Source organism: Chanos chanos, chromosome 5, assembly GCF_902362185.1.
Source record: "Chanos chanos chromosome 5, fChaCha1.1, whole genome shotgun sequence".
In the NCBI taxonomy this organism is placed as follows: Eukaryota; Metazoa; Chordata; class Actinopteri; order Gonorynchiformes; family Chanidae; genus Chanos; species Chanos chanos.
In genome coordinates, this window is record NC_044499.1 from 44,483,722 (window position 1) to 44,493,573 (window position 9,852).

Below are 9,852 nucleotides of genomic sequence, written 5' to 3' on the forward strand. Positions count from 1 at the left end.
CACATGTCAACAGATATTGTGCTGCAAAAACAGGTTTATCTGGTAGCCTGACATTGTATTTTTATCATGATATTCACCTCAAATTTTACCAGTAGTCACAAAAGTTTCTCTTCTCTCTTTTAAGTAGGCCACGAATAAGCCTTCCTATGGTTTGAGAAGTTTTTTTGTTTTTTTTTTTAACTTGTGGCCAAAATATCTCAATGGTGTAATGTAGGAGTTCTGTTTTAATTGCTGAATCTGCCTGTTTCACTATTTTCCCATCATACATAAAAGGACATAGGAATGAAAAAGGCAGGCTAGCAGTAAATCCACTCACTTTTAAAGCCTTTGGCAACTCTAACTAATTGGAGCTATCTGGCAGCACAGAACCTGTTTTAAATATACTTTCAGCAGCTGCCTCCAAAGGCGGCAGATGTCTGAATCACTAGATGATTTGTTCTGCAAGTCATCATTTATAATTAAAGCAGTTAAATCTGAAACCTTCCCACCGAATGAGCATGGTTCATCGATGAGTGTGTACTATTTCCTTGGGATTACTACAGTCACAAATGTCTCCTCTGTATGTCATATTCTTTTAGGGACCCAGTTTAGTTTTAATTTAGCCATTACTGTAGTCTAAACTCAAAGGAAATCATGTAACTCTTAATCTTAAGTTTCTTATTTTGTTGTAATTGCAAGATGATTATGCTCTCCCTGGAAAACCTTGAAACTTCCTCATAACTTTAGACACAACATTCAAAACAAAACAAAACAAAACATTCTGGTCAATTTTAAAACTTATGTTGTTTCCTTACGCAACAGAGAACGAAATATTCCTGGAATTTGAAAAAAGGATGGAACGCTGACAAGACGCAGGCCTTTTGAAAGAATGATTCTATTAACCTTTCCCGTAGCTGATGCTTTGAAGGCTTTGGCAGCACACCATACTCAGTCACTGAGCATTACCTATGTGTTCTCTCTAATCAGTCCTCTGAGGGAGAACTCACTGCTACGTAGCTTTATCAAAGCTTCCTCACTTTGGGGCCCCATCAAATTCTTTCACACTCAATAAAGATTGAACCTGATCCAGCAATCACTCTTTTATGCATGTTCTGTACAAAAACACACAAAATACACAACATTTTTGTCAAGAACCTAGCATGTGTCTCCGAACATAAAAAACACAGGTAAAAGTCTGAAACATTACATTCGTTCTCTTTTCAGTGAACAGTATGGCTTTCCCAAAAGGGCAGCTACTCTGACAAGACTCTGTGAAATTCATAGCAAAGCCCCCAGCAGAATTAGAACCAAGTCCTTTTTATCCTCGTGGCAAATCACATCATCAGTGAGGTAAAGACCTCATTTTTTATTTATTCATTTATTTCTTTTCTTTTTTTTTTTATTCTGTACTGCCTGCAGAATGGCATTACCAGCAGAAAATGGATACTATACTAAGCTTTTTTCACCTTCATAGTAGAAGCTTTGAGAGGAGAAATATTTCTGACCTACTGAGAATTCAATTTAATCTGGAAGAGATGTAATTCCTCTCCAGGGATCAGCTATGAGTGCCTCGAGTTACCTTACCCATATAGAAATTTTGTGACAGACCTTTTACCCCATCCCACTGATATCTCATCATCATCCACTCAGTCTCTAAAATGAAAGCAGCCCATGTGTAAAAAAAAAAAAAAAGTAACATTGTCCTCCTATATGCTCTAACCTAAAATGTTTTAGTAAAGTTCTACAGCCTTTTCAAGTTAAATCAACTTCTCTGAGAAGTTTTGCATAAACACAACAATTTATGTCATCAAAAGCTTAGTTTCAGCTTAAATAGATGAGCTGCCTAGAACACCTTTCAAGCTTAACAAGACAAATTTCAGTTGGCCCGATTTCAACCCCCGTAACACACGCTATGTTCCCTACATCTGTCCCACTAATGTGGCATGCCTGACCACTAAGTGGAAGTCACTGTCACAAAGGGGGATACAACCCCCTGTCGGCTTCCCACCCACAAAAACCTCCAATTTTTGTTTGTGTGGACGCTCAGCCAAGCCAAAAGCACCAGTAATAGGGTATGAATCCGGGTCTCTGCTGCAGTGGGCTAGGGCTAGTGTCTTTTCTATGTCAGCGTAAATACCAGTATTTAGAACATGCCATACTATGCCATTAAAAAAATGACTGGGGGGGGTAAATGACTCTAACAAAACTCACCTTTAAACCTTCAAGAAAAATTATTTGTGTCCTTCATTTACAAATTTAAACAAAGAAGCAGAAGAAAAAAAAAAACTTTGATGACTGAAGTATTTTTTGCAGCATGGTAAAATTCTAATGTTGTCCAAATGACCTTCCAAATGTGTCAGAACAGTTCCAGTGTTCTCTGTCTTCTTCCATACATATGCACTTGCTAGGTCAAATTAAAATGAGTATGTGCAAGCTATTAAACCTGCTACATCAACACGTGTTGCTTAGTTTGCCTAGGATATTACGAGTGGAAGATAACAAACTGGTTTGAATGAGAAGCTTGCACACGAGCTGAAACAACTGCATTATCTTAGCTTGACGAGCAGTTCGCAAGCTGAACTTTTTACAGCATATGCATCAAAGTCAAGTGACATTCGTGTGTGTTTAAGCTGCCCTTTGCTGTACTAGAATGCTCTATTTAGAAGTAAAAACACCGACGAAATGCTTTTGCTTCTGTTCCTGATGGACATATTGCTTGGACTGATAAGCTACTTTCATAGACCTCATAGACTGTGCAATGAAACTTACAGCCGTTAACTTCATTAGGCCACTGTTTGCAAACATGTACAGTCATTATGCCAACACTCAGGAATTTTATCCGGTTTGGTGATGGAGTCACAGCATGACACACATTTTCTTTCTTGTACTTATTAAGAGAGGGCTTTAATAATTATTGAACAGTGGGATTTGAAGTCTGAAATTGTTATGCTGCTGTCTCCGCCACCTTGTGCCCTAGCCAATCAGAGCCTAGTTTTACCCAGTTATTTTCCTCATGACGTAATTATTGTTTGCATCTGTCCTCGGTTTGTTTCCCATTGTGCCTTTGTGTATATATACCCCTGTGTTTGCCTGCATGCGCTTGTGAAGTTGCTCACTTGCAGTTTGCACTGGTTCTTGTGGTCAGGTTCCTTGTATAGCCTCCCTGTCACACATTAGTCTTCCCTCCACCACCCTTAGCTTGTTACCAGACTTGTTTTTGCCTAGCCTCCGCTTGCCTGTTTTCGTGTGTTGGACCCGGTATGCTTTTGGACTTCATGTGTGTATTGCATGCATATTGGTGTAAATGAAACAGTTCTGGTCTTATCACCATGATAAAAGAGAATCCATCTACATAAATATACAAAACAAACAACAGGCAGTTATGAACTGGATGAAAAGCAGTGACCCTTTTCTTGTATCTTGAAATAAATGCTAATGATGAAACTGTTGAAATAATTAAAAGTCCAGTAGAATCAAAGAGGGGAGGTGAAAAGAGATTAGTCAAAGGCATGCTTTAACAAGGTTTTGATAAAGTAATCAAGTCCTTTGAAATGCAGTACATACAAACATAATACACTGTGTGCTGGAGCCAATCATTTCATATTGATCCCTCATTTCTCTCAAAGAGACTGAACGAAAGCTAAGCTAAATGTTTTAATCCGAGTTGCATTTGTATACATCAAAACATTTAACAATTTTACCCGTAACAATGATTAATATAGCAGTTCGCATAGACCTTTAAAACATTTCCCCACCATTTTGACGTGTTAAAACATGTTTGCCCCCCCCATGTCATATGATTTATTACCTTCCAGATGTGTGGTTTTTGGGGTTTATTTTATTGGAGGAGTCAAAAGTTGTAAATTGTCATAGGAAGCTCATGATACACACTTACTTCACGGTCCATCAGTCAGCGTCAGAGTGAATTAAAGTTGTGTTCTTCTCTTTCATACATGTTTAATGAAGGAGGTGCTTACCGATGGGACGGAGCCACATAGCATGGCAGTGCCTGGCAATGTAAACGGACAGGTCTGATATGCATCAGTGAAATGAGAAAGCAGTGACAGATTCAGAGAAAAACTTTTCACAGCAAACATTCAAATCCACATTTGAACCATATTCAAACGAGTTTGCCCATTCCAAGCCCCTGTTGTGTTGTATTCGTTGTTTGATACGGCCCCCTGTTACTGTGTATTTGTTGGTGCATTTGATTTATTAGCATTCTGCAGGCTCAGAACTCCACAGACTGGCTGCTGTCTCATCACGTTGTGATTTTCTGAACCAACTGCCATGAGTGGTGCCAGCAGCCAGGATCTGCAGTAGCAGGGGTGTTACAGCCTAATAAGAATAACTCTCATCTACCTGTCACATTTCACCCCTGGCTAATTCAACAGATTCACAGCAATGACCTCGATGATAGGGCACCCGGAGACAGTTCATTTAATTTACACCATGTGCTCCTCTACTGCTTTTCTCATTGATATGGTTGGATAATTTCTCAAAGAATCTTCCATCAACCTTGCTCTCCACTGCACGGTGATTCAGAAGTTCATAAAACTCATTTTGGAATGAGGGTTTACATTCAGGTAAAATATCTGTTGGCCATTAAAACATTAATGTTGAAAGCACACAATGGGTCATCATTATTCAGCGATACAGGTCTTGCAATTCATACAGTTTCTTCCATCTGGCAAGATGTTTGTTTTGTGGTTCAAGATGACATTGAAAACTTTGCATTCAGTGCTAACATCGAAAAGACTGCATAGGTGAATATCTGCCTTTCCATTTTTCTTCGAGGACATCTTCATGAATAGTTGGCTCAAGCAAATGCATTTCATAATCAAGATATGCCTGCTTTATTCTGTAAACATCTCAGACATCGTTTCAGAGACCTGCGAGGTTTTACCAATGACCACAAGGGAGATTGCTGACTCTGAGACTAACTAAATGCACTGCAACAAGCAAGCACTGCATTATTGATGACCCAATAAAACTCCCAGTAACAACTAAATGTGAATAGACACCAGAAAAAAAAAAAGAGTCATGCTGTTTGATAACAAAATATCACTACCACCGAGAACTACCACTGTTGTGTTTACTTCACAACAAAGAACATTTTGATGATTTAATCTAATGGCATTTTTGGTAATTTTGGGTGATTTGATTCCTTTTTATTTTTCCTTGTATATTTACAGTCAAAAATACCAAAATATGATGTGCACCATAGCAAGCCCAGCAGTCACACAGTGGTCTCAGTTACCTGTCATATGTTTCATATACCCATCCCATGAGACAATGACACTTGTCAAATGTTTCACTCAATTTGTCCACTCACTGAATACCCCAATACCCCTTACTAAGCAGAAGAACATAACGCACATGGAGAAACTAGATTCCTGTGCATGTATATATGGGTACTGTGGAATTAGGGGTGGATTGAGGTTGAACAGCATAGCCAGTCATTTCTCAGTGTTTTCCCTTCAGAAATGTTCTTTGGAGGAATGCAGCAATCACTTTCCATAATGGTCCACAACAGTTCAATCAAACAGAATCATTACATGAGGACATTCTGCTCAATGTATGACATATTTGTAGAAGGTAAGTCCTCTGACTCAGCAGACATTGTAAGTAAATTATAAAGCTCGCTTATTAAGCATCAGTGAAAAACATTCTTTTCGTTGGAATTCAAGTCAGATCAAATCTATCTTTTACGTGCAGCTAAGATCACATTTTGTGATGATGCCTCCACACAGCTCATTCTTTTGACTTATATATAGAGTGAGATCAATAGAAAGAGCTTCATCAAATATGTGTAACAAGAATTCTGTAGTTTAAGGATACCTACAACTTTTGACTCTTTTCCACTCTATAACACATCAGTATTTAAGGTTTCAGTGAGAATTCTGACAGTCCATTGACACTTTACCATTCACTATTCACTATTCACTTGGATGGAGAGGTGTATCCAAGTTTCAAGTTTCAAGTTTATTTAGAGCCCAATATCACTGTTTACAGTCTCAAAGGGCTTTACAGGCCACAACAGTCAAAATCAAAACAGGACGGCACCCCCTGACTTAATCCTCATGGCGGGCAAGTATTCGAAGACCACAAGGTGTTTTGGCGCCATCAAGAGGTGACTGCTACTGTTCTTCTTCTTCTTTTTTTTATCCATTCAGAATTTCAAAAAATGTGAAGCTTAAGGTGAAGATTAATTGATTCAATACACGGTGCAGCAGTGGACCGAGAGATGGAGACAACTGAGAGAGAGAGTCTTTGTTGCATAACGTAACAGTTTTGAGTGAAATTTTCTTGGGGAAAAGCTGATATGAAAAGAATATACTTGGAGCAATGTAAAGAATATCAGAATTCAAGGCCTAGGGGATGAATACAGCTTTATTATGCTTTGAATGTATACACAAAAACATGCTTGTCAGAAAGATGCCATAATTTAGAGTGTTAGAGCACTTGAAGAAGCGTCCATTCAGAGAAGCAGAAACAGCCGTGTGTCAGCGTAAATGCAGATTTGTCTCCCTGAAGGCTTTTACCTTCTTTCTCTTAATAAGATGTCACTGCAATAATAGACTGGTCACAGTTACAGGCAAAATACAGCTGGACATAATTATGTAGTTATTTTATTGAATAAATGGACATACTTCATTGTTAATGAATAGCACCCCCCCCACCCCCAACAAAAATCAACAACAAACAAAACAAATTACATATGTTGAGAAAATGAATTGAATTAGATCAATATCGTTCATTTGAATGTCATTCTGGCTAAAATTGTGCATGGAGTTTCTCTGTTTTTCTGTGTGTTATACTATTTATTGGTTAAGTAATTCTGCTCTGGATGTGTATGTGCCAGTTGCACACTGCTCCTAGTGTGTGTGTGTGTGTGTGTGTGCGTGTGTTCACTACCAATGGATGGGTTAAATGCAGAGTCCTAATTTCCTTTAGGGGATTAATAAAGTATCTACAAATAAAATAAATCATAAATTCATAAATCATTTTAAGGGCTTTATCACAGCAATCAGTGTGTAGTGGCATTCATATTTATTACAGTTTATGGATATCATCTTGCTGTTGTTATATTCATAATATCCGATCATATTTGATGATTAATTTGTCTGTACAGGCTAAATTTTAAACTGTTGCATGCAAAACACAAAATGTCTATAGAACTGGATTCACATAACACCCCCCACCATTTTTAAGTAACTGAGAGATAATAACTAAATAATAAAATGTGGTTTTCTGTGGATCTCAGTGAACTATTCAGTTGCACATACAGTCTTCATAAATAGTTAAATCAGAATCCAATCTACCAGGTAAGGTCCTGATGAGAGCAGACATCAGGTTCAGAACAGCCTGACATACAATTAACCATACTGCAGTTCAGTGGCCACTGAAGCATGCCATTTTAAATGAATTTCCAGTGCACACATACAAATATACCTCAAGAGTTCACGTCTTGGTCAGGTAATTTCATTTCACTGACTCATTCTCTCTCCCACACTGCATCACAGGCCTAAAATAGCTGATGTGGTTGAAAAGGTCTTATCTCCCAGAGTTCTGTTTAGAGGCACAAGTTTGATTCCATGCCTATTCCAGACACTGAGTTGAAAATGTATTTATCATTGTTCAGACGTATGTGTGCTGTGGCACCATCAAACTGGGTGTGTATCACTCTTCTAACCTCAGTGTGATGCCATGGCATTGACTCACATATTTTCTATCTTGCTCTCATTCATCGTCCTGCCCCAGTGTTTGACATTTGTCAAAAGATATAGAGCTATAAAAGATATAGAGCAAGCTATGAAATATTTTAATCCACTTTCCTCCATGATTAAAAGCAAACACCATCAATGCTGCACAAAATTAAACAGTAAAAAAGGGATGTTTTGATCACTTTTCAACACTTCTAGTAGCAGGAGCTAGCAGCAGAGAGCAATAAAAATCGTAGACATATAGAGGCAAGTACAGACCACCAACACAAGACAAAACAATCATTTAGAATGTATTTTATTATTAATGGTCAAATATACACTCAGTATTATTTGGGTCTAAATATTACACATTAATATTACACATCCGATTTACAAAAGTGGCAAATGGATTTGGTGTTGGAAGTAATAATGGAAAATGAATACATCAGTATGAGTCAACAGGTACATACATGCACATGGTCCTGTACAGACCAGTGTCTGATAAGACACAGGATACCAATCCAGATCCATAGATGGTGACAGTTGTTTACTTGATACAAATTTGGAGTGATCTGTACAGCTGCTGGATATAAGAAAATTATTTGAGCAAGATGGAAATGGCAGTATATACTGACGTGCACTTTGCTCAACGCTCCGGATGAACCCGTGGAGTTCATCTACATAGGTTCTAAGAAAAGAGGAAAGTCAACAGGCTTTTCACAAGAGAGACATTAAGAAAGCACTGAATCCAGATTGCAAATTCCAAAATATCTCACAGCAATAAGTTTAAAGACATCTAACAAGTGAAATCAATTTCCAATTCACAGATTTCACAGGAAAATGTAAATAACACAAGCTGGAAATATACCTGTATGCTTCATGGATAAGTGTGCTAAGAGCCAGTTGATAAAATGTGTAAAAAACAAACAAAAAGTTCATTTTAATCTGCTCCATAGGCGAAGAACAATCCATGTGAAGAATACACAGTGCAATTAGGCACAACTTCATCATAGCTATCAGTCAGGAGTGATAAAAAAAATAGTAAATGGTAATCACATCATTATAGGAAACCTTCCAATGAGAATTGCAAGAGTTGGTTCACCAAAATGGCTGGAGTACACAAACTTAATTTGTTTCAGTGCATCATCAAACAAAGGTCATAGAGCAATAACAATTAAGTCATAAGTCACCATACTGACTGTGTACTAATCACCTGAATACATCTTTAGCCAGCAAATTCTATGTGTAATGTAAACAAAATAAGTCAGCAACCTGACAGTGCTATGTTTCGAAATCATGTTATTGGCTGAAAGAAAAAAGCCCAAGTACAGTGTCTGTTTACTTCCAGTCCTTGCATACTATGATGTCTAATCACATCTTTTAATGTTATAAGGTCATTATGTTTCAGAGAGTTGCAGAAGATGTGAACTGCTAGTTCAGAGGCACCAGTACAGTTCAACCTTGCCCTATGACACAAATTCAATTGCACCTCTAAGCTATTTTTTGTTCATTCTGAGAGAACAAAGAAATTCTGGTACATAACTGTTGAAAAGGCTTATTAGATTAGGAATGTTAAAATCAAAACTAACATGTCTAAATATGAGGTAATAAAATAAACTGGTAACCAAAAAAAATCATATGAAATCACTAACAATTGACTGCTCATCTGAATTTCTTGTAGATATGATACACACCAAGGCAAACAGTTTTGAGATGTAAATAAACTTGGAGCGTTACTATTAAACACACAATCTAAGCTAAATCTTTTGTATAAAAAACATAATGCCCTACTGTTAAAACAGGGGTTTGGGTTGGATAAAGGTCGATAAGAACATGACAGGATGAATACATCTAAATGCTAGCAACCATGGTACATACAAACTGCAAGTATGAAAGATACAACAAAGTCACAAAGGCTGCGATTAAAAAAATTAGACAGTTAGGAATGAGTAGATGCATATTAAAGGGGAACCTCACCTTTTTAACATTTGGGCTCATTGTGGCAGCTGTCTCCTTCTAATTAAATCAGAAACATGATATCTCTGATTATTTAAGTAGACCAAATTTACCACTGTTTAGTGTTGTTATGTACATATTATATGAATTATATCCATGCATGATTGGTCAAGCAAGAACAAATTTTACATTGTATCTTAAAGGTCAATAG